The sequence below is a fragment of the Schistocerca serialis genome, chromosome 4 (assembly GCF_023864345.2).
Source record: "Schistocerca serialis cubense isolate TAMUIC-IGC-003099 chromosome 4, iqSchSeri2.2, whole genome shotgun sequence".
Taxonomy (NCBI): Eukaryota; Metazoa; Arthropoda; class Insecta; order Orthoptera; family Acrididae; genus Schistocerca; species Schistocerca serialis.
This window is the reverse complement of record NC_064641.1, coordinates 75,689,081-75,715,358: the sequence shown is the minus strand read 5'-3', so window position 1 is coordinate 75,715,358 and position 26,278 is coordinate 75,689,081.

The window sequence follows — 26,278 nt, the reverse complement described above, 5'->3', positions numbered from 1 at the left end:
CTTATGCCTAAAAGGATGACTGGCAGTGGTAACTATATTGTGTGTCGTTCCATCAGTGATGGAAGAGACTGATAACTGCACACAACATTGGTTAATGTCCTGGCGCCGAGTCTTTGGATGAGTTGGGCGCGACGAGGCATAGTCATTAGCGTGAGTGGGGAAAGGTAGCACAAAAGCCACATGTGTCTTACGGGATCATGGAATGCGCTTGTGTGGAGGGGGTGAGTGCGCGCACAGCACCGAGCGAAGGGGAACAGGCGGCAACTGTCCACATTTAACCTTGCACTGGACAAGTGACGTGGGCAAAAGCAGCACTGGCGTCACAAATTGGGGGCCCAATGGTCGCTGGGTTATGTGGCCAGTGAGTGGGAGAGGGGGAATGTTTACCAACACGCGCGGTAGCTGTCAGAGAGGTGGGCATCGTCACAGTGCACACGCAATTGTCATTAGCAGCACTGCTTGAAACACACGGCGAGCACAATCAGCCAAGCAATCTTGTTTACATCGCGACACCATGGAGTGCAGTTACAGAAGCGAGGTACGAGCCACGATGAGCTCGCTGTAAGTGAATGCGATGTGTTGTTTCAGCTTCTCGTTGTCCTGGCGGAGATCATCGCCAAGTCGTATTCTGACAGTAGGTTGGTAAAGCAGGTCACAATGTTGCCCATGATGGCGCAGCACTCACGTATGATATCGTATGTTGCGATAGAAACAGAGCGTTGGACATAGGTGCAGGTGCACGGTATGTGAGTGTTTGTAAGATGGTGGAGCATTGAACCCTGTATGATGTTCAGAGATAGTTCATAATGACAAAAAATCCATACTGAGGATCGGTTCATCGATGTCAGCAGTGTAGAACGTCCACAGAAAATGTAGAGAAGGAGATGAGGTCACCGCAACCTTTACTGAGAGTGAGGTAGGTAACTTCGATGCGTTGACGGCTCGTAGAAGTGACTTTGTCTGTGAAGAAGCAGGTGGAGCCATCAAAGTAGGTATGATCGACACGTCAGCACCAGTGTCGACCAGAAAAGCTAGACTTGATGCAATGTCAGTCCCATAGAAATGACCAATCAGCCGGGCGGACGAGTGAACGGAGTGTAGTGTGAGAGGACACCTGTTAGGTTCCCCACAGAACTCGACATTTCTTAGTTCATGATGTCAGCTTTTGGGTGTGTGCATGGCAACCTGAACTTCTTGACATCATCACAGAACACTTTGTGGTACCAGCAGAAAGGGTGAGGAGGAGGTGGAGACTGGGACAGCGGGGGTAGCTTGTCCTTGTTGATTTGTTCCGGTAAATTGACCAGTACATAAGGTGCGTGGGTGATCCTGGAGTGTTCGGACAGTGGAGAGAGTGAACCGATGCTGCCAGGAGAATTGGACGAGGTGACAGCCGAGCAAGCATGCTGGCCAAAGGTCGGTATGCAGGGGAAGGGGGAGGGGGGGGGGGGGCTGTGCCGACTAACATTGTGGAATGAACCGGCTGATGTTGCTGCAACAGCAAATACAACTGGTCAGCGGTGTGTTGGCGGGAGTCGATGGATTGCAGATGCAGGGAGCAGATGGATCTGTAGATCGGTAGGCAGTTTGGCAGACCACACAGCCAATAGCGTGACATCAGGCATGGTATCCTCGTTCATGAGCAATCGAAGGCGGCGCCAGTGTTGTGAGGGGGGTGCATTCCCCTAGGTGCTCCTCACAGAGAATCTTGATTATTAACTCTTGTGGCAAGCAGGCAAGTTGTTCCATTGTAGTCTTCTTTGCAAACTCATATTTTGGTGCAGGCAGTGAAAGGAGCAGGTCACAAAGTAAATTCGAGTGGTCGTTGGGGTGTGTGATGAGGCAAAGAAACTTCGAGTTGTCATCAGACACATGATGTAACCCAAACAGATGCTCGACAAGTGCAAACCACAGTGCCGGGTTGTCCTCGTATAAGGGCAGTAGCTTCGGCAGGCGGCCAGGAGGGGATGACTACGGTGGTTTCAGTTTCTCCTGGGGTAGCAGCTGAATTGAGGTTAAGTAAGAGGCCGGCACGGTAGGCCCAGATTTAAACCAGGCTAGTGAATCTGTTGTAGCAGCAGCTGGCATAGTTGACTGTGTGTCACAAAAACACGGCGTGGCAGGCCCATGGAAATGGGCAGATCAATGACACAAGGGGGGCCCAGAAACTGGACTGTGAGTGACGAGTGATGGATAGAAACGACCCACTTCTAAAACAGGGTGGGAGACTGGCACGGCAGACACAGGCGGTGCTGTGGGAGCAGCAGGCGGTTGAATGCCCGGGAAGGGGACCCCACAAGTGAGGGCTGGTGGGAGGGGGGTGGGGGGGGGGGGGCGGTGTTTGAAAATGCCACACGCATGGAAACTATCTGATGCATAACATGACTGTAGTGCATGTGGCGGGCCACTGAGACGAGGTAAGGGGTCAATGTTATGCAAAACACCGAATTGTGCATGTAAATTAGACACAATTGGAATACCACGTGCAGGGAATGGATCCGGCACAGTTTGCAGTAATGGCGGCATTGCACATGGCCCAACAGTAACTGATGTAACATGACAGTGGGTGGCTAAACACGTGTTCGAATGGAGAACACTTTTTTCTTGAAACACTCGATTTGAAGAGACACAATTTGAAGTATTGTTCACTTCACATTTCACTGTCGGATGGGCATAATCCGGTGACGTGAACCCTGAGTCCATTGTTCGCTCTAACAGCATAGTTGTCAACCATTGAAAACTAATGAGGTTAGCACACGGTGTTGGTTGAGAATGCAAATCACTGTGTGTAAATGATGAATATGCCGTTGGCGAAGAAATGACGAAACTCGGTGAGTGGAGTTGTGCTTCCACATCTTCAAACAAGGCATTGTTTGGCATGGTCATTGCGTAGTGCATATAACCTGTTGCATAAACACCGGCGCGGAAGACGCGAAACACGAACGAACTGCAGGGTCACCACTATGGGAACAGGATTGGTAATCGGGATATAGAAAACTTAATTCCCATATATGTTGTAGCTTGTATATATTTACACTTGACACTGCGTCCATACAGAATAAAGTATAACAAAGAACTGACTAAAGTAAAGTTAAGATGGGGGCTCAACAGAGCATTTAGAGTTTACAGATATTAAGTTTCATTGTCGATATGAACTATCAACGCCACAAAACTTATTTGCAACCAGTTGGCTGCAGTATTTTTCCACTCAATGTATTATTATAACTTCTAAAATATTAAACATCTGTGGCTTGTTAAAAGTGATTGTGACAGCCAGTCATATTTGGAGAGGTGGGAAGGGGGAAGGCTGGGGGCCAGTAACAAACTGTGGTCCTCTTTCTCCTGTTCCAGAATACAACTCTAGCTCCACATCTGAAAGATGATGAACTGAACTGAGATTCTTGATTAATATATCTGTGCGTTGACTATGTTTTAACTTGCTATCCCGGTGGACCACAAGCAATTTTACACAGGGGGTGTAATTTAGTTAATAGCCATTAGTGTCTACTTCTGGTGCTAGAGAATTATTATTGTTTGTCTGAAATCACATAATAGGATTCTTTGTGAGGTTGGCTATGAACCGCTTACATTCTTGTCCAACTCTCATAATAGCTGTGTGTGGTGGAATGGGTTATGGACACTCAATGTGCTTGTGTCATCAGGTGACATAACAAATTTTGAAATGTCCTTCAGAGTCATTTGAAGATCACTTATATATGAGGCATGTGAGAAAAACAATTATATTGACAACACTGATAGTTATCTGGCAACACTGTGTTGTTCTTCTTGTGTAGGCTGGTGTGATCATTCGTTACAGGTACTCAGTCTGAGTTTCAGCTCCGTACAGTCATCATGTGATTTTTGAGAGTGCCTACAGTGAAGTTGTGTTTTTGTTATGCGCTACAAAAATGGAACAGCAGAGTTTAGAGTAATTTTATGTGATCAGGTTTTTGTGTTAAAGTTGGGGAATCGACAAGTGTGACCTTTGAAAAGTTGGAAGAGCACTATGGAGAACATTCCATATCAAGATCACAAGTTTTCCACTGGCACAAATCTGTTTTGAAAGGCTGAGAAGAGATTGAAGATGAACTGCCTCAGGAGACCTTCAACTTCAAAAATCGATGAAAACATTGAATGTGAGCATGCTCTTGTGAGATCAGACCTACATTTAAAAGTAAGGATGATGGGCGATCTGTTAAACTTAAACACTTTCACCATATGTCAAATTTTGACCGAAGCTATGCACTTGTAAAATGATTGCGCCAAAATATTGCAAAGAAACCTTGCAGCTGAGCAGAAGGAGAATTAAAGAAGAGTGTGCATTGATCTTCTTGAGAGGATTGCCAATGACCAAAAATGGTTCAATCATGTGATCACAGGTGATGAATCATGGACTTTTGAGTATGATCCTGAGACAAACTGGCAAAGTCAGGATTGGCACACTGAGACATCTCTTTGACCGAAAAAAGCTTGCATGAGTAAATCAAAGATCAAATCGATGCTGATTTGTTTCTTTAACTGTAGACATGTCATGTATTAAGTATTTGTTCCTCCAGGACAAACTGTCAACCAAGTGTTTTACAAATGTGTCCTTCAAAGGCTCAGGAAAGCCAAGTGGGTGCTGCATCACGACAATGCCTCATGTCACACAGCCACTTCCATCATAAAATTTTTTACCTTAAATTTTTGACCTATTCACCTGATCCGAGTCCTTCTAAGAAATATCTTAAAAGGATGTCATTTTGGGACTCGGGAAACGAATACGACTGACATGCCAGAGCCCCTAACAGTTGAAGTCTTTCAGCACTGTTACCAAGACTGGTAACAACAAGTCCACCAATGTATAGCTGCTGGAGGGAAGTACTTTGAATGGGACAACATTCTTTGAAAAAAATTAAAAGTTGGTAGATGAAACAACTGTCTCATTGCTTTTCTCATTCACCTCGTAGATTGACCTGTAGACAAGCTTTCTGTTATGCAAATGAGACTCCACCCATGCAAGACAATGCCTTTAGTATAATAACACATTTATTTGTCAAGAAGAATTTTGTAATCAAATCCTTTGGCTTGGTCACAGAATGTACCAACAGGATAATTTGTCTTACTTAGCTAATACCAACCTTCATATTTGAGTTCTTGTAGTACTTTCTGTGTGGAAAATCTTTTATGAAAGGCAGCTTGGGAGGCAATTAATGAGGTCTGTTGCGTTAAATTAGCCAGTATTCTGTCATAGGCCACTATCTCAAACACTTTTAGAAATACTGGGAAGTCCAAAGTAGATATGTAATTACAGGTGGTTTGCTTATCTCCAGTTTTACAAACAGATGTTACTGCAGCATATTTAAGTCTGTCTGGAAGTATTTTCTCAGTCTTTGGTAGATCGCAAAGATAGTTTAATGCTGCTCCTATAAAAAAAGTCGTATTTAAGAACCTACAAGAGATGCTGATGTAGCAAAGCTTTCTTCACTATCATCCACTGGTCATCAGGCTGCATGGTGTTGTTCTTGCTGTAATGTCAAAAAATAAAATAGAAAACCATCCTGCATCACAGAAACTGTCATCAATAGTAAAATGTAGTAATGTAGTTAAATAATCTTAATATACTAAGGTACACAGAGGAGGACAGGAGGATGGAACTTTAATATAGTCGTACTCAGATTTTTTTAACTATATTAATCCATGTAACTGTTGACTGTACTTGTGCATTTACCCATTGATGTCAGTTATAGTGATGCAAGATTTGTTTTTAATTTCATTTTTTGATGTCATGATAACAATTATAATATACAGACTGGTGTAAGCAGTTTCTGTTACCTAATGATGATGACTGAGTGAATGAATGGAATTAAACTTGAATTTCGACTTATTATAATTATGACAAATAACATACTAAGTTACTTTTAAATGTTCTGTCAAAAACTGAACATGTGTCTTTTTGATGCAGGAGAGACTTCATCATTGTCTGGACTCCGGTTTTATTGCCATCAGTGTGGTCGCACATACAAGCACAAGGTTACACTGAGACGCCATTACCGCTTGGAATGTGGAGTACCACGTCGCTACATGTGCGTTGGGTGCTTAAGAAGCTTTGTACACAAGCATCACCTCATTAAACACCAACGCAAAGGCAGATGTCCTGACATAAATGAGGGCACTTCCCTAAATAATACAGAAATTTAGAAATAAATTTATTTTATGCCTTTTGTTGGAACAAATTAATCAAAGCTCAAAGATTTGCTCTCTGAATTCTGTATACACATATATTCCTAATAATGTAGATATTATTGTTTATATCTCTGTCTGTGTGTGTGTGTGTGTGTGTGTGTGTGTGTGTGGGCGGGTGGGTGGGTGTGTCTATGTACTCTGATAAAACACTGTTTTCTAAAATCTGCTTCTGTAAAAAAAGTAAAAGATAAGTCAACTGATATGTACTAACTAGTATCACACTCATAACTATAAATAAATAAAGATGAACCATTTATATAAAAACCCTGCATCTTAGACAGTGTTTGTTATCACAAAATTTTCTTTGACTTGGAGAGATATATGTACAAAATGTGTTGGAATAAGATTCCTACTTCCACCATTCCTGAAATAAAGATTTAATCAGTTTTTCATTTATACTCTCAATTTATGCATGAAACTACTTGTTGATCTATTAGTTGTAAAATACTGTATTCCGAAATCTGCTTCTGTAAATAAAATAAAAATACTTCAACTGTTACATACTAACTAGTATCACACTCAGACCTATAAATAAATAAAGATGTCCTACTTATCTGAAAATCCTGTGTGTCAGACGGTGTCTGTTATCATGAAATTTTCTTTGACTTGGAGATATATACGTACAAAATGTGTTGGAATAAAATTCCTACTTCCACCATTCCTGAAATAAAGATTAAATCAGTTTTTCATTTATACTCTCAATTTATGCATGAAACTATTTGTTGATCTATTAGTTGGGTGGGGTGGTGGAGAGGGTGCAATAATCAGGACACAGAGGAGAATATGGAGGGGAGGTCATGACACTGAGGCTAGGGGTGGGTATCCCACTATAATAATATTTCAGCCTCTATACTAAAAATTTATGATAACCTGTTCTCTCATACATGGAATTGTGTGCATCACTGTCATAAAGATAACTGGTGAAGAGTAACAGAAAGGTACTGATCGGCAGTGGCACTTATACACAGCAATGATTTAATAATCAGTTTCAGTCAGCTCATGTATACTGTGTCTGTCTGTCTGAACACAATAATCTCCAAAACTACAAGATGAATTTTCATGGGATTTTCACAGGTAACTACAGCATAGCTTGGCACAACATAAAGGCTTTATTTCATCACAATCAGCTTTATTTCACCAAAGTCAGTTTACAGAAAAAAGGTCTCATGATATAAAGTTTTATGAGAAACTATTGTTTCTGTCTGTTTCTGTTTGAACATGCTAATATCTAAAAACTACTATAAGAATTTTCGTCAGATTTTCACAGGTAGCTTGAGGCAACAAATAGGCTTTATTTCATTAAAATCAGGCGATGGAAAAAAAAATCATAATATAATGTTTTAGAAGTCTGCTCAGTTTAGTAGTTTGGGTGTTTACCTTAATACACGAATACGCTCAGAGGCGGGCAGGGATGGGAAAATGGCTTACGTGCAGGCAGTTTTGCAGGCAGGCCATAGTGTACATGATCATTGAATCCAAGTGGCATGAAATTGTTGGCTTTATAGTTTATAGTACCCACAAATCTCTCCTAATTACACGGGTTTGGAGAGAGCCACTGGGTGATGGCAACAACTCCTTTCTTAAACTGGTGTCAGTCTTCACATGGAAAGTTCCATTGCTACTGCAGGACTGAGGTAACTAGTGTAAGTTTTAGACAGCACTAGATGATTACCGGTCTGTATTGGCTGTGTGGGGAAGACACGACAACTTTCCTCTCTGTCACACTTTTGTTGCTGTCATTGGTGAGAAAACTATGCAGAGACCAAGAGAATAATCATTTTGCCACCTGCCAGATCTGAATGCTCCTGGATGCTTAGCATTGTTCAAACCAGCCCCTGAGACTGGCTATTTTTCCATCTTCTACTATATTTCCCTGCTTGTTACTTGGTGGCTAGCTCACATGCTAAGATGATTATGTCTACTGATCTGTCCACACAAATTACATTGAAATCTATACATTGTACGTTGACATATATAACTATTCCATACAGGTTATCATTCATTGTCACAGCAATAATAAAGGCATATACAGGGTGGTCCATTGATCATGACCGGGCCAAATATCTCACGAAATAAGTGTCAAACGAAAAAACTACAAAGAATGAAACTTGTCTAGCTGGAAGGGGGTCACCAGATGGCGCTATGGTTGGCCCGCTAGATGGGGCTGCCATAGGTCAAATGGATATCAACCGAATTTTTTTTTATAGGAACCCCCATTTTGATTACATATTCATGCAGAACGTAAAGAAATAGTTTTAGTTGGACCACTTTTTTCACTTTGTAATAGATGGTGCTGTAATACTCACAATTTTAGATGAACAGTTGGTAACAGGTAGGATTTTTAAATTACAATACACAACATAGGTACGTTTGAACATTTTATTGTGGTTTTTCCAATGTGATACATGTACCTTTGTGAACTTATCATTTCTGATAACGCATGCTGTTACAGCGTGATTTCCTGTAAATACCACATTAATGCAATAAATACTCAAAATGATGTCCGTCAACCTCAATGCATTTGGCAATACATGTAATGAAATTCCTCTCAACAGTAATCCGTAATGCACATGCATTGACAATGCGCTGACCCATGTTGTCAGGTGTTGTCGGTGTATCACGATAACAAATATCCTTCAACTTTCCCCACAGAAAGAAATCTGGGGACGTCAGATCTGGTGAACGTGCAGGCCATGGTACGGTGCTTCGACGACCAATCCACCTGTCATGAAATATGCTATTCAGTACCGCTTCAACTGCACGTGAGCTATGTGCCGAACATCCATCATGTTGGAAGTACATCGCCATTCTGTCATGCAGTGAAACATCTTGTAGTAACATCGGTAGAACATTATGTAGGAAATCAGCATACATTGCGCCATTTAGATTGCCACCGATAAAATGGGGGCCAATTATCCTTCCTCCCATAACGCCGCACCATACATTAACCCGCCAAGGTCGCTGATGTTCCACTTGTTGCAGCCATCGTGGGTTTTCCATTGCCCAATTGTACATATTATGCCGGTTTATGTTACTGCTGTTGGTGAATGACGCTTCGTCGCTAAATAGAACGCATGAAAAAAATCTGTCGTTGTCCCATAATTTCTCTTGTGCCCAGTGGCAGAACTGTACACGATGTTCAAAGTCATCACCATACAATTCCTGGTGCATAGAAACATGGTACGGGTGCAATCGATGTTGATGTAGCATTCTCAACACCGATGTTTTTGAGATTCCCGATTTTCGCACAATTTGTCTGCTACTGATGTGTGGATTAGCCGCGACAGCAGCTAAAACACCTACTTGGGCATCATCATTTGTTGCCGGTCATGGTTTACCTTTCACATGTGGCTGAACACGTCCTGTTTCCTTAAATAAAGTAACTATCTGGTGAACGGTCCGGACACTTGGGTGATGTCATCCAGGATACTGAGCAGCATACATAGCACAAGTCCGTTGGGCATTTTGATCACAATATCCATACATCAACATGATATCGACCTTTTCCGCAATTGATAAACGGTCCATTTTAACATGGGTTATGTATCACGAAGCAAATACCATCTGCACTGGTGGAATGTTACTGGTTTCTCCCTTCAAGCTAGACGAGTTTCGTTCTATGTAGTTTTTTTGTTTGATGCTTATTTTGTGAGATATTTGGCCCAGTCACTATCAGTGGACCACCCTGTATATTTCCTGTCCTGTACAGACTTGCAACATCCTTAGTGTGGGTCCCCAGTATTGCTATTACATCTACACCATTCTCTCCAGTACCAGAAATGAGAGATATTTTCTGTTTGTTGGGGAGATTGGCTCAATTTTTAAATGACAGTTGTGTCCTGTGTCTGATGGTACTGAGGAGGACTACTTGTGCCCGTGTTTCATTATATATTCTCTGTTGTTATGTAGCAGCGTCTATTTGGAAGAATTTGCCAGTGTTATACTATGTCAAAGAGGCACCCAACTGTCATTTCCACAACTTTTTGGAAGCTTCTCTCATGTCACCAATGACAAGATAAAAAAATATGTATCAGAAAGTAATTATCATGGATGTTTCTTTTAGTACTGTTATTTCTTTTCTGTACAGAGCAAACTAAAAAATATTTGATGAAAAGAGGCAACAGGCACTAAAGAAAGGCCCATGATAATTATGTACTGATGTCCAGTAACATACGCAAAGCAGCTTTCAAAATAGTTAAATCAGAAACTAGGGTTGCTCCAGGAATCTGAACTGTTCCATTAAGTCCAGATGAGCTCAATAACTGTTTCATAAATGCTGAAAAATTTTATTTGACAAATGAAGACAATGCAGACATGAATTATGAAAATGCAAACAGGCTGTTCATGCAAGGAAAAATGGACCAATCATAGGATTAGAAACTTCTCAGAAAAAAATGGACTACCTTCAGGATGTAATGGATGTTGTCATGAAATGGAACAACTCAGTGACAGAGCATATATATGGTTTTTCCAGCTTTATCCTTAAAAAGATAGAAGATACAATCAGTCACCCCATCAGTTTCCTCATAAACTGTATTTTTAAAAAGGAAACATTTCCAGATTGCTTAAAGCTAAGCACAGCCTTGTCTGTGTATAAGAAAGAAAAGTAGAAATACACCAAAAAACTGCAGACTATTGCAGTAGTTCCTGTAACATAAACATTCTTGAAGCTATAGTGAAAAAACCACCTGAATAATTCTTTTGAAATTGACTACCACACAAGCAAGACCCAGGATGTATTTCAAAATTATAATTGAAGTAGTTCAAATAGTTGTATTCTCTGCCTTACATGGCTTTGAAAATAGACAGTAACACTAATCCACTCTAGTGGACCTTAGAAAAGCCTTCAGCACTGCATCACATAGTATCTTAATAAACGAACTTGAGCAGTATGGAGTTAGAGGTAATGGTATACTTACTCTGAAATCCTAGTTAATCAAGAGAGAACAAATGCTGATCATAAATCCAAACAAAATGATTTAAAACATGGAACCCGATGTGGTTGTGTGCTGGGGTCTTTCCTGTTTATTATTTATGTTTGTGACTTGTCAAACATTTCAGCATTTAAAGTGGTAATGTATGTGGATGACAATACTTTCATTACATCTCATAGAGATATGAATGTCATGATACAAATGAATAGCTTCATTATGAAAGAGGCAACTTTGTGATTCAAAGATGACAAATTAAAGTTAAATGATGATAAAAGTGAACCCACACTCTTCTCCCTCATGAATCCTGATAATGACCTACACAATCTCTAGGAGAAGTTAGCCATATACCTAGATTTTAAGTTACACTGAAACACCAAGACAGAAGAGGTCAGTAGTAAACTGTCAAGAGTAGTATATCTCATGAGTGAACTAATAAATGTGCTGGTCAAGATATTTTTCTTAAGGTACTGTCATTTTCCATTTTTGGTCCTGTTATTATCTCTGGTGAAATTCTGCACAAATTACAATGTATTCTTCTCACAAAAGAAAGCAATTAGGCACGTTTTTGGTTTTTGAAGCCCAAATCTTGCAAAAAAAATATTTCAGCTGAAAACAGAATACCAACTGTTCCAAACTTTTACATACTCCATCATGCTATGTGAAAATGCTAATACTTATGAAACTAAGATCAGTGTCCACTGTTACAGAAACAGAAATAAACTTTAATTAATAGTGTATAGTGCAATCAGTGTAATATTTAAGTATAAATTGTTTTCCATAAGCAGTGCAATATGTAGGTAAAAAGTAGTATATGTAAATAATGTAATATTTCAGTGTAATTTTTGATATGTAACCATGTTTTACAAACTGTATGTAAGCAAAATGCCTGTTTACTGTCACTGTCTCATACAATAGTAATGTTACCTCTAGACTAATAAATTGAAACTGAAAAAGACATGACAAGCAATTCCTTATGTTACAGATTAATACTGATCATAAATTTGCTAAATCTTAGTTCAGAAAAGTAGTCAGTCCAAAAATTAATTATTTTCTGAAACTCCTCAAAGAAATGAACTGGTGTGAGGCCTCATAACACGAATGAAAAATACAATACATTTCTTAATATACACTACTGCACATTAATTTCAATACAGGCAATAAATGACAACTAGTTCTCTATAGATAAGGTCTAATACTGTGGATACAGTTGTCGAAGCAAAGGAATAGTACACCAGTTGTACACATGTTATAATTTTTGTATGTAGTCATCAAGATACTATAGCATCCAACAAAAAAATGTTGTTTACCGTCAATGTTATGTACCTATCTGATATGTTTGTTTACCTGTTTGCTGACAGATGCCGCATTTGGTGCACCTGTGTTGTTCCCTGTAGTGATGTGATGTCCGCAGCGAATGGCAAACATTGCTATGATTCATATATGTGGTTCCTGTACGTTAGTTCCTTCGTGACATTGAAGTGTGCACATCATTATTATGGCTCCATGAGAGGAGATATCCATAGAAAAATGTGCTGCAATTGTAGCACTTAGCCAAGCAGGTTTATCTATTCTGTTATGGGTGGATGCCAGAAGGTGCCATATTAAAACTCGTCCATGTCACAGGGTCCCACAATGCTGAGGCCACCTCCCCAGCGACCCAGTGCAATGCGCTGTGTCGAGCTGGCCTTGTACGCCAGCTGCAGAGTTCTGGTTATGTCAGGACAGCTGCGCCAGCAGCTGACTCAGCGGCTGTCGTCCCTGTTGACTCTGCATTGCTCCACCGGGAGCTGTAGGCTGGCCCCACTGCCGCTTCTTCCTCTCTGGCATAGCTAAGAACGTGGTGGTAATGACTGCCCGCGATCCGGCATCCAAATCTGCGGCCCTTGCCTCGGAAGTCTCCAGCGTATGTTGAGAGCTGAGATGACTGCCCGCAGTAGCGAGCCGAAGAGTGGCCCACCGCTGGCTGGCTGCGGACCCCACGTCAGCCTCAGAGGGTCGAAGCAATGACCTGCTGTGGACTGGGATGCTGGTGCCCCATCTGCTGCTGTGTGTAGCCCGACGGTGTGACATGCCTCGCCATCCAGGAGAGCTGCCACACTTGAATGGCTCTCATTAGAAAACAACACCTATTTATACTCGGGTGCACGCCTCTGTTTTGCTAATGCACCGCTTTGTGTTACATACACATAATACTTAGATTGGCCAGTGGCCTTCTTCTACCTGTGACTAGCGCCATGGAAGCTGCTGTGTGCACCGTCTCTGCCAGTTCTATGCCCCTGTGGCCTCTATTTGCCTTTGCAACTGCTGGTATGTGTAACTTACTGCAATTTGGCCTGCACCTGGCTGTAACTCGTGCTCCAAATATTGCACAAAACCAACTTTCCCTATTCTAAACGGTGGTGCCGCTACAATTCACCCAATTGCAAAACAGTGTAGTGTGTCTATAGGGGGAGTGCAATACACCCTCCACCGCCAGAAGACACATGAGGACATACCACGACCAGAACGACTTCGTAAAACAACTAAAAGCGATGATAAATATATCAGAATTATCAGTAAGAGAAATAGATTCAAAACAGCACCCTGAATTCATGCATAATTGGTAGAAATGAACACAACAGCAATATCTGTTGCAACAGTAAAAAGAAGAGTGACTGAAGCCAGCTTGGAAGAATGTGTCACAGCAAGAAAACCCCTTCTAAGGCCCATAAATAAACAGAAGAGACTTCAATAGGCCAGAAAACCTCAAAATTGGACATAGGAAGAGTGGATGAAGGTGCTATTCACCAATGAATTGAAGTTTGAGATTTTTGGGACCATAAGGAGAATATTTGTTCTCCTATTTGTAGGGGAAAGGGTAGTCCAACGGTGTGTACTACCTACAGTTAAACATGGTGGAGGTTCTGTTGTGATTTGGGGATGTTTTGCCAGAGATAGAGTTGGCAATATTGAGAAAATAGGATGATGTGTGGATCAGAAGCAGTACCACTGCATACTTCAGTATCATGCAGTATGAAGTGGATTGCACTTAATAGGGAAAAGCTTCACCGTACAACAGGGTAATGACATAAAACATTGGTCGGCATACTCTACGAACTACATTGCATCAAAGGAAAAAGAGAAAGCACTGAATGATATGGTATGGCCATCCCAAAGCCCCAATTGTAATCCCATTGAAATGGTCTGGGATGAAGTGGACAGACATATCAGGGACATTAATATATCTAGCAAGTAACATCTCTGGAATATTATTAAGAATATGTGCAATCATATAGATTAATGATAATAATAAAGGTATCTTGTAGTAAAAAAAGGAAACTGCACCTACTAAAAGTGATTGACCGCATGCCTCGAGTTTGTGAGACAGTCATTAAATCCAAAGGAGGATACTTTGATGAAAATAAAATGTAATGATTGTGATTGTATTATAAATGTGGAAGTTAATATAATTATATTTTGTGAAAAATAACATTTGATTCGTGTTGTAAATCTAGGGTGAATTGAAATTAATGAGCAGTAGTGCAGGCCTTACTCTATTTGAAAACTATCCATCCTCCCCCTCCACAGGATAACTTAGATCAAACCATTGTCTAGAAAACGCCATGGAACACTTGATCAATAAAGGTATCTTGCAATAAAAAAAGGAAACTGCACCTTACAGTCAGAAACAGCTCTGATGTTGATGTTACAACTCATTATGAGGCACACTGAAAAATACTGAAGAAAATGTTTACAGAGTAATTTATAGGCATTACAAGAAAAGGATAACCAGATCAGGTTACATAAAAACAATGTGGTTCGTGAAGGAGGAGATTTTTGCAATCATAGATGAGGAGTGTGCAGTGTTGGAAAAGTTATAACAAGCATTTTGTAACTGTTCTGGAAAGATGAGGTTATCAGGCTCTGTAGATATTCCCATGGAATACCTCAGACAGGCCATTATTCATATCGTCGGTAATAAATGTGGCCCTTATCACACCAGTAGAAGTAATGTGCACCATAAAGTGTTAAGCATAAAAAATTTTATTATTATTCTCATGTCAGAAACATGTTCATTTACACAGATTTACAGGGCTATTCAAATAACAGTTGAAATGTACTTAATTCAATAGATGCCAAATTACAGTTTGTTAGATTCTGTGAATTCTGAAAGGCTTTAACTGTGTAAATTGCGATATCCTTTTAAGTAGATTACAATATTATGTTGTAACATGAAATGCCATAAAATAGATCATTTGCATCTTTCTTACAGAAAACATAGGATATCAAGCTATCTGTCATCATCTGCCTGGGAACTATTTACATGTTGTCTCTCTCAAGGTTCCATCTTAGAGCCATTGCTTTTTGTTGTGTATGATAATGACCTTGCATCAGTAATACCATTAGGTGGCAAGTACATTTTGTTTCCATGTTATACAAACATTGTAATAAACAGAAATCAACTATAATTTTAGAAAGAGTGATTAGTGAAATTTTCAAGAGTATAAATGGTTTCTAGCCAATTCTTTGTTACTAAATTTTGTTAAGATGCACTATAAAAAATGTAGAACTTGTAAAAGGGCTCCTCTTAACATGTGTCTAAAATATGACGTCAAGATAGTAGAAGAGATTGAGAGAGTTAAATTCTTGATGTTACAGCTTGATAATATATTCAGTTTGGAAGGAAATAACACAGAACTGCTGAAACATATAAATTAATCTTTATTTTCAATGTAGATGTTATCAGACAAAGACTTCATTCATTCATTCATCCACACATCAAGTTCCACAACTCCCATGACGAAGAAGAACTGTCAGGGCCATGAAATGAGTCAAGTTGTACATTAACAGGGAGAGGCAACCACTTGTAGCTCCTGTGTGCAGTATACTAACAACAAACAGAATTTGACTTATGCTAATTGCTAATCTACTTAAACTGATAAATAATGTGAATACTTCTAGATTAAACGTTCTCAAAAATAACTGCAACCAGTCACTTTTTGTGATAGTTCATTTCTTATTACATGATAACTGTTTTCAATATGCCTAGTGGCTAATCAAGAGTTGGTACACATTTTTTTTTGTGATTGTTTGTAGCACTGTGGGGGTTATTGTGTAGCTGTGAAAAGACAGAAAAACTGAAACAAATAAGTACTGACTGTGGTGAGGTATCAGAATTATTTACATTGTATGGTCAACTTGAAGGCATTACTTACAGTTAATAGCATCCTTATATGGATAAAAAGCTCTTTCTCATATACTGCCTAACTGCAGCTTTTATGTAATACTTCAGACAAAACATAAATATAACTTTACACTGACCACTAGCAGCTTTCTAATATACCTGCAAAGTTCTGATCCATCTAATGCAAATATTAGAGTTATGTGGAATTTATGAGATCTGTTCAAAAAATCCTGGAACTTAGTCCACAAAATTTTTCTATAATTACCTTTCACTTACTGTCGATGGTCTCCTTTGAAATACTCTCCTCCACAATTGATACACCACTCCCAATGCCATTTCTACTTTCAGAAGCAATCTGAGTATGTGTCTTACTGGATCTTGTGAAGATGGATCTGTGAATTTTTTTATCTCATGTATAGTTTCAAATCTTCTTCCTTTCAGTGGGGTTTTCAACTTTGTAAATAAAAAAAATGTCTACAGGGGCCAAGTCTGGAGAGCATAGAGGATGAGGCAGCACAGTGATTTCATTTTTTGTGCACTTGTGACTCATTAACAGGGATGAATGTGTGGGTGTGGTATTGTGATGCAAGAGCCATGAATTGTCTTGCTGCATTTCAGCCCATTTCCTTGTCACATTTTCTTGCAGGCGTCACAACACTTCCCAATATTACCATCGATTAACAGTTTGCCCCTGTGGTATGATTTCATGATAAACTAGTCCTCATGGCTTTGACATTTGACCTGACCTGATGAGCTTTTTGTGGTCTTAGAGAATCTTTCCCAAACCATTGTGAAGATTGAACCTTGGTCTCGACATCATAACTGTAGACCCACATCTCATCACCGGTTATGATTATCTTAAGGAACATCTTGTTCTCATTTGCATGATACAATAGCTCTTCACAGACTGTGAGGCTAAGGTCTTTCTGGTCATGACTCATGAGCTGTGGGACAAACTTGGTGGCAACACAATGAATTCCAAGATACTGTGTCAGGATTTCATGACATGATCCAACTGAAATGTTACATTTTTCTGCAACCTCTCGGACAGTCTTCAATTGGAATGCACAAGTTTTTTCATGTAAATGATTAATGGAAAATCTCATATAAGATGTGAAACAAATACTAACAAAGAGATAGAGGGGCTGGCCAGTACTTACCTCAGCTCAGTACAGCCAATAGATACACATAAAACAGAACTGAAAATTTACATTCCTAGCTTTCGGAACTTTGTTCCTTCATCATGGAGGAGAGAGGGGAAAAAAGGGAAGAAGGGAAAGTGGATTCAGTTACTCACAACCCAGGTTATGAAGCAACAGGGAAAGGTAAACAGGGAGGGTAGCAAGGATGGAGGCATGGTTGTCAGAGGGATATTCTACTGTAGGTACTGTAGGCACAGTAGGCACTCATCATCGTAGGCTTCCTGCAACACTTGGTGTGTCTCTGTAAAGGCTCTCTTGAGTTCCACAAAAAATTTAATGTAGACACATTGCTCTTCTAACACTGCCATCTCAAATTCACAAACTGTGCAACACAACATTCTACTGTACTGAACAATAACTAACAGACATACAACAATGAAACTTCTGGCAGCTACACATTAAACACAGGTGTGTGCACGGATACAAACTGCTTTTCACTCTAACACAACACTGGCATGAAATTATGAATGTTCTGGAATTTTTTAAACAGGCCTCATATATTCCAGATTTCAAACATTTTGAGAAATTGTAGAGAGTGGCTAGCAAATTATTCTTTTATTTTGTTTTTGAATATTAGGGTATTTTTCAGTTCATGCCTAATGTCCACTCACAACAGGTTATGGACTTTCTGAAGTACTGTGTAAATGGAAGTTATTTGTACTTCTAGTACTGTGCTTATGATTTCTGAATTCATCCTAAATACTCAAACTGTAAAACTTAAGTGTCTTCCTGTACACTGAGTGTTCAAATAACTTATGGGAATTCATCTGCAAAAGATAAAGATTGTGGTTTCAAGTCCATTCCAGTACACATTTTTAATCTGCCAGGGAGGTACATATCAGCCGACACTCCACTACAGAGCGAAAATTCATTCTGGAAACAAGAACTTAGCCTGTGACAAAGCCATTTGTCTATGGTATTCTTCTTTCCTGTGAGGGAATATGGTATAGTTGTAGGTAAACAACTAGAATTCTATCATATACAGATTTATTCACACTTAGCGTCTACACAGATACAAGTCCGGAGGCTAACTGCCATTAGCATCCAACAAGCTCTCCAAAGCCCTCTCCTCAAAGATAGCACACTTACGCACAGAACAAATATCGATTTTTATGGCGCTCTACGCCACATAGGCCCCCCGCGCAGTATGTAGTACGTCCCTGTGGATGGGGGGGGGGGGGGGGGGGGGGGGGGGGGGGTGAGAAGTTAGGAAGGTAACGCACAGTTCTTCTGTGCATCAGGCGGAAGCGGTCGACTGGTAGGAGACCGGGGGGTGAAACCCGGTACGTCGACGGTTAAGTCAGCAAGCGACGCCGGCGGCTGAAGACGACGTCCCGTCCTGGAGTGGAGGTGTAGCACTTCGTCAGCTGGCAGACGGAGAATCACCTGGCCAGAAGGCCTAACAAAGGCACGCAAATTGCCACACGCAGCACTTATGCTCAATTTAAAGCGGCGCACCACACGGGATTCTACACTTCCTCCCCCAGTATTGTCACACGCGAGTACCACACAATTCTTGGATGGCACCTGTACGAGCAACGGTAGGGAGGCAGGGAGGTGTGGGAAAACCATGGCAGGGGGAAGCATCTGCTAGGAGGGGGGTGGCAGGTGCACTGGACTGCGCAGGAGACAACCTCGGGCGATCAGCTGACAGACGAGGGAGCGTGACCGAAGGCAACGAGGAGCCAGCGTGGATTGAACGGCGTGACAGAGAGCTGGCACACGAAGATGGTAACACAATGGTAGAATCCGAGTGGTTGGCAGTTCGACTGCGATGGCTGTGAGGAGTGAAGCCCCGAAAAGATTGGCCACTCGAATTAGATGAACGCGGAGAAGGAGCAGTGCTCGGCAGAGAAGCACACTGTGGAGAATCAATACCCAAATGCATGGTGTGGGAAGATGGATGGCTGCTCGAAGCAGGAGTGGGAGAAATAGGGGCAGAATCAGGGAGGTTCACCTGAGGCTTAATGAAAGCTGGTTTCACTCGGTTGAGTGAGACCGTGGTTACAGAGTCTTTTATGAGGAGATCCATGTTATTCTCAGAGCGTTTGACGACCTTGTAAGGACCTGTGTGGGGCGACTGAAGCGGGGCTTTGACTGAGTCGTCTCTGAGAAACACGTACTCACTAGAGTCTAGCGTGCGCGGTACGTACGTGCGCGGAGGTGTATGAGCAGCCGGAGGTGGTGGCTGAATTTTGCTGCAGTGCAAGCGCACCCACTCGAGAAGTGAAGGGAGTTCAGAGGGCCATGGAAGTGGGGTCGGAGTGACTAATTCTCCAGGCAAAACCAGAGGTTGGCCATACACAAACTCGGCTACGGAACCCTTGAGGTCTTCCTTGAAAGTCGCACGAAGGCCAAGAAGCACGAAGGGCAGTGCCTCTGTCCATAGTGAGTCATGCCAACGCAGGGCAGACTTTAAGGTGCGATGCCATCGCTCGACAAGCACATTGCTTTGGGGGTGGTATGCAGAAGTATGAATTTTGACAATACCACACATTTTACATAAGTCAGAGAAAACTGAAGACTCGAATTGTCGCCCCTGGTCAGTGGTGAGGTAAACAGGTGAGCCAAATCTAGAAATCCACAAATCTAAGAATGCTCGACTTATTGTCTCGGAGGTAATGTTCGGAATAGGCACAGCCTCAGCCCACCGAGTCATCCTGTCAATAGCTGTAAACAAGTAACGGAAACCCTCGGAGGGGGGCAAAGGACCTACGAGGTCGACATGAACATGGTGAAACCAGCCTGGCGGTTGGGCAAAACAGCCAAGGGGTGGAGAAATGTGCCTGGAAACTTTGTTCTGTTGACACACCATGCATGCCCTTGCCCAAGACTGACAATCATAGCGCATGTCTCTCCAGACAAACCGTTCAGTTACCAGATGGGTGGAAGCATTGACACCGGGGTGTGCTAATGAATGTAGTTTGTCAAAGACCTGGCGTTGAAGGGGCTTAGGAATGAATGGCCACAACGTACCAGTCGATTCATCACACCACACTAAGTCAGATATGCCAGGGAAAGTAGAGCGTACCGGTTGGAGAGAGGAGCTGTGGTCTGAAATTAACTGCATGGTATCGGGGTCTGCTGATTGCAACCGAGGTAGGTCCGTTAAGTCAATTAGGGCTGTGACAGCACCAACACGCGAGAGAAAATCAGCGACCACATTGTCCGCTCCTTGGATGTAGCGAATGTCATTAGTAAATTGCAGGATGTAATCAATGTGACAAAAGCGTCGCGGGGGCGGATCAACCGCAGGATTTTTTATGGCAGGAACCAACGGCTTGTGGTCAGTGAGCACATAGAAATCTCGTCCCTCAACATCAGTTCTGAAGTGTCTTATGGCCTCGTAAACTGCAAGTAATTCTCTGTCGAATGCTGAGTATTTCTTCTGCGCATTGTTTAGCTTTTTTGAGAAAAACTGTAGGGGGGTCGTAACATCGTTGTATGTCTGACTCAGTACTGCGCCGATAGCATTGTCACTAGCGTCAGTAGTGATAAACATTGTGGCGTCCGCCCATGGGTGAGCAATAGTGACAGCGGAGGCCAACAGCTGTTTGAGTTCATTAAATGCCTTGTCCATGTCTGGTGTCCATGGTACCTGGCGAGTGCCAGAAGTTTGTGGGCCAGCGAGAGCATCTGTGAGAGGAGCCTGCACCGCAGAAGCGGCTGGCAAACGTTTCCGGTAATAATTAACTGTTCCAATGAACCTGCATAATTCCCTATAGGTCTGAGGGCGTAGCATCTCGAGAACAGGCTTGATCTTGTCCTGTGGTGGTGTCAGACCGTCCGATGACACAACATAACTTAGGAATGTGATGGATGACTGGTGCAATTGAGTCTTTTTATTGTTCAGTTCAATACCAGCGGCTGATAAAATATCTGTCACGACTTGAACACGCTCCTCACTCTGTTCTAAAGTAGAAGCAAAAACCAATATGTCGTCCATGTATACGAAACAAAAGTCTAGATGGGATAAAGTTTGATTGATGAAATGCTGCCACGTTTGGGGGGCATTTTTCAACCCAAACGGCATAAATTTGTATTGGAACAGCCCGAAGGGAGTGGTTATGGCAGTCTTTTCAATGTCCTCCGGAGCCATAGGAATCTGATGAAATGCGTGCTTACAGTCCAAAACAGAGAAGTACTTTGCACCTGCGAGCGCATGATTGAAGTCTGCGATGTGTGGGACTGGATTTTTATCAATGATGGTGTGGGCATTTAAACGCCTGTAGTCTCAGACCATACGCCAAGTACCGTCTTTCTTTTGGTCAAACAGGATAGGACTAGCCCAGCAACCGGAAGAAGGTTCAATTATTCCCTTTTGTAACTGATCGTCCAATTGTTCTTTTGCAATTTTCATAAATTCCGGCTTGAGGCGGCGTGGACGTTGCGATATGGGCGGCCCATCGGTTAGACGTAACCAATGAACTGTGCCGTTAGTGACTACTGCAGTACGTGGCGCGGCATGATAGTCAGATGTCCGTGAAGCGGAGCAGGCAGTGGCGGACGGGCCAAGCTGTGGCGCTGAGGGCACGGAAGTACAGGTGTGCCACCCGCTCGTAGGCTGCATAAAGGCCGCACACGTGTTAACATGGGCGAGGTTGGTACACTGGTTCTTGGTAGCGGGCCATGCCGCCACGAGCGCTGTAGGCACGAGTGGGCGTGGCCGGACAGCAGATGGCCGTAGTTCATTGCTACGAGTTTGGCAAGTTAATTGTCCATTCGGAACGCAAGGAGCATGAGCACTCGGGCATACCCTATCATTACAAAAGGGGGTGCTGACACACTTTACAGAGTTCACAACATTGTCGTTAACATGCGCGGGCACGGGAACACCAGAGGGGCATGGACTGACCTTGTCTGTAGCCGACAAGTCGTCTGCTTGTAGTGCCGCGAGGCGTTGCTGTGTGGAGGCCAACTCATGGTGTCTGTCGCAGAGATGCAGCAGCATTTCCATACGTTCCATCCACAACTTAGAAGGCTTGGCGCACTCCACTAGCCACTTGTTTGTCTAAGATTGCAGCTCCAAGGATAGGTTTACACATTTCTTAGCACAGCACACATGTTTGGTGTTAGCCAAACTGTCACTCGGCGAATCGAAAGGAATATGTTTGTTAAGGGAGGGGTAAAACACAGTATTTTGCACAAAATCTAGTGACAACTGATAGTGCTTGAGGAAATCAATTCCGTGAATAGGTTCTTCAATTGTTGACACTAGAAACGTCCACTCCAGCTTGCACTCGGGCGAAAGTTTCACTGTATACAAAGTGGAACCCGAACACTGTAGGGTAGACAAGTTCACTGCACGAAGTACTGTTTTGTGTGGTTGCACTTTATTGGTTGCTAGGCGAACCGGCAGCAAAGAGACATCTGCACCAGTGTCTACCAGAAAACATACACCTGATCGTAAATCGCGAACATAGACTCGACCACACTTACTGTTATTGTCCGAAACGGAGTGCAATGTGGGATGGTGCCCATTGTTTACATCGCAGGAGGTGGCACCATAGCCTACCTGCGGTTGGAGTTTGGGTAAGAACACGGTGACTGGCATTTGCGAGCTTGCTCCCCAAATCTCGCGTGGAAGAAACAGTAAGGTTGGGCGGACCTGTGCTCCTGTGGGTAGTTGCTAGGCGACGGAGTATGTGCCACCGAGGCCGATGCACTGTCATTGCGAGGAGTTGAAGGTGCAGGCAGGGCGGCTAGTTTAAAAAACTTGTTATCAGCAGCACCAGACAAGGGCGTGGCGTCAGAAAGCATCTTAGTGCAGTCACGTCCAGAATGCAGTGCACGGAGCTCACGTTGCCTGGCGGAGTATGCTCTGTCAGCTGCGCGTAAACGTTCATTTACTGGCCTATCTTCATACGCAGAGATTGCAGTCTGGACAGGCAAAGGCAGCTTTTCAGTCCAGATTTCTGTGAGCATGTCATCAGGCATAACATGCTCATCGACGAGAAGATGGATGCACTGCCGCAGCTGGGATGGAGACCTGTTGCCGAGACGCTCTTCGTAGATGAGCTGTCGCACATTTTCTCTCCTGGTTTTAGAGACGCGCTCCAGTGTCGTTTGTTTCGCCACAGCATACTTCCCTGCTAGGGGGGGTGCTTTGACCAGATCATAAATTAAATCGACGCGGTCGTGAAGATGGTTCATGAGGCAGGTGAAGCGTGCATCGTGGTCCAAAGCACAGACATTAAATGTTTGCTCAACCAGGTTAAACCAGAACTCCGGGTGAGCGGGTTTGAAGTCTGGTAATTTTGGCAGATTCGGCACTGCAGTCACTGCGGAGGTGCGCCTATTACTTCGGACGGAAGTAGAGCATGCAGAAGATTGCAAGTCCGGATTATTGGCGCCCCGTAATGCGGGAATCACGAAATTCACTTGATGCCGGGGGGACGGCTGAGAAGCGACGGACGCTCGAAAGGTGTGAGGATCGTAGTCAAAATGTGCATTCTCATTGACGTGGTAGCTCGGAGAGAAGCCACAAGTGCTTAAGTATGCCGGTGAATGTCCGTTATGCACACAGTATTCACTCGACCGTGGGTGGTGGGGCTGGTTGTAGATGTCGGAGTAATTACTGTCCAGCACAGAATTGTTGACCTGATTAGAAGCAACACAAGGATCCCACATACATCCACTAGGATGCACACTCGGTGTGATATTTGCTGTTTGATGAGCATTGAACACCTGTTGACTAGCCGGCGCGGAAGGATACACACGTGGCGGGAACTGATTCGAGTTTGAATTTACTACTGGATTTTTCAAAGTAGCAAAACCTCACTCGACGTCACGAACTGCATTGAATTGTGTGTTCGACACAGGAGTAGAAATGTTCCGATGAACATTCTGTGGAGAACACGTGGGAAGGTCCCGGCTAACAAAGCCAGAGTCCACGACCATTGGCGGTTGGAAGAAACTGGCGGCACTCGATGAATTCCACTGCATGTTCTGGCTGAAGGATTCTGAAGATTCTTGCGGCATGTCCACTACGATGGCAGGAGTGCTGGAGAGATGTTGCTGGGATCCGGGTGGCGGTGAATGCTTAAAGGCCATTGTCTGGAGCTGGACAAAGGCCCTCGCGATCGCGGAGAAACCCGAAGCGGTAGCTGCGTAAATAACCTTCAGGCGGTAACTCGGACGCGTATTACACAAAAACAGGGTCACCAGTGAGGGAATATGGTATAGTTGTAGGTAAACAACTAGAATTCTCTCGTATACAGATTTATTCACACTTAGCGTCTACACAGATACAAGTCTGGAGGCTAACTGCCGTTAGGGTCCAACATGCTCTCCAAAGCCCTCTCCTCAAAGATAGCACACTTACGCACAGAACAAATATTGATTTTTATGGCGCTCTACGCCACACCTGGAATGGTAACACTGCAAGTTAGGCAGGAGAACTTCTGTGAAGTACAGAAAGTAAGAGAGAGGTATTAGCGAAAGTGAAGCTGAGGATATCAAAAGTCAGTAGAGCATTTGCTTGTGAGAGGCAAAGGTTTTGGGTTTGAACCCTAGTCTGTCACTCATTTTAATATGTCTGGAGGATTCAAATCAAAGCACACCCCACAGCAGAGCGGAGATTCATTCTGACTTACTGTTCTGTTGACAAATTTCTTATCAGAGCTAACTTAGGAAAGCTTATAATGTATATACTGCAAGGTAGCACTAAGTATAATGCCCTCACAACTAACATTACCCTCTGAGAGAAATTTAGAATTGTTTCACCATATATTAACCTAATGGACAGAGGGTATCGAACATGGATTTTGTTACTCTGGCAGTTAATAGAAAGCTGAAAGACTTTAATTTTGTAAGTACTGAAAGTAGCAAAGTTCACGTAAATGAAATGCTAAATGGTCGCCAGCCTAATTAGGCATAATACTTTGAAACATTAAGTTTAAGGAAAAATGAACATGGATTGCTGAAGAGACTTCCATTAATGCTCCTTTTAAACAGTGTAATGGATGCACACAACTAACAAACAAACTACGTAGTGGTTAGCAGTAGATAGCTTTTTACACAAACCAGCAAACATAGAGAACTAAATAATACTTCACTCATACTAATAGAAGTTACTATTGCAATCATTAATTCAGTACTAATTTAAAATCAAGATGTTACTAAAGATATACTGGAATGAAATTGGGCATGGAAAGAGTTCTGATTTCAGCTAACACACACATACCACAAATGGCGCCCGGGTTCGATTCCCGGCGGGGTCAGGGATTTTCTCTGCCTCGTGATCACTGGGTGTTGTGTGAAGTCCTTAGGTTAGTTAGGTTTAAGTAGTTCTAAGTTCTAGGGGACTGATGACCATTGCTGTTAAGTCCCATAGTGCTCAGAGCCATACCACAAATGAAATTAAATAATCCTACACCTGTACTTATTATGCCTTCATTATTAGCAATGCCACAGATTTCTTTTAATAGGAACAAAAAAAAAAAAAAAACAAAAAACAATCTTTAGTTTGACTTTCTCATAGTGGGAAAGAATAAAGTGGGGACCCATAAACTGTCATTTACTCTATAGGTAAATTCTGTAACTATTTCAGGGACAAATGCATTACACTAATGTGGATTTCTAACCCCACTTGAATTCATTTATATTTCAACACTACATAGCAATTTACTCAATTAATACTTTTGAATAAAACTTCATAAATTAGTTCCTAGTAATAGTCACAACAAAGCTAAGTTCTATGAAAGTACAAATTATGAGTCTCTTTCATTACCTCTGGAGCAGGTGATTTAACT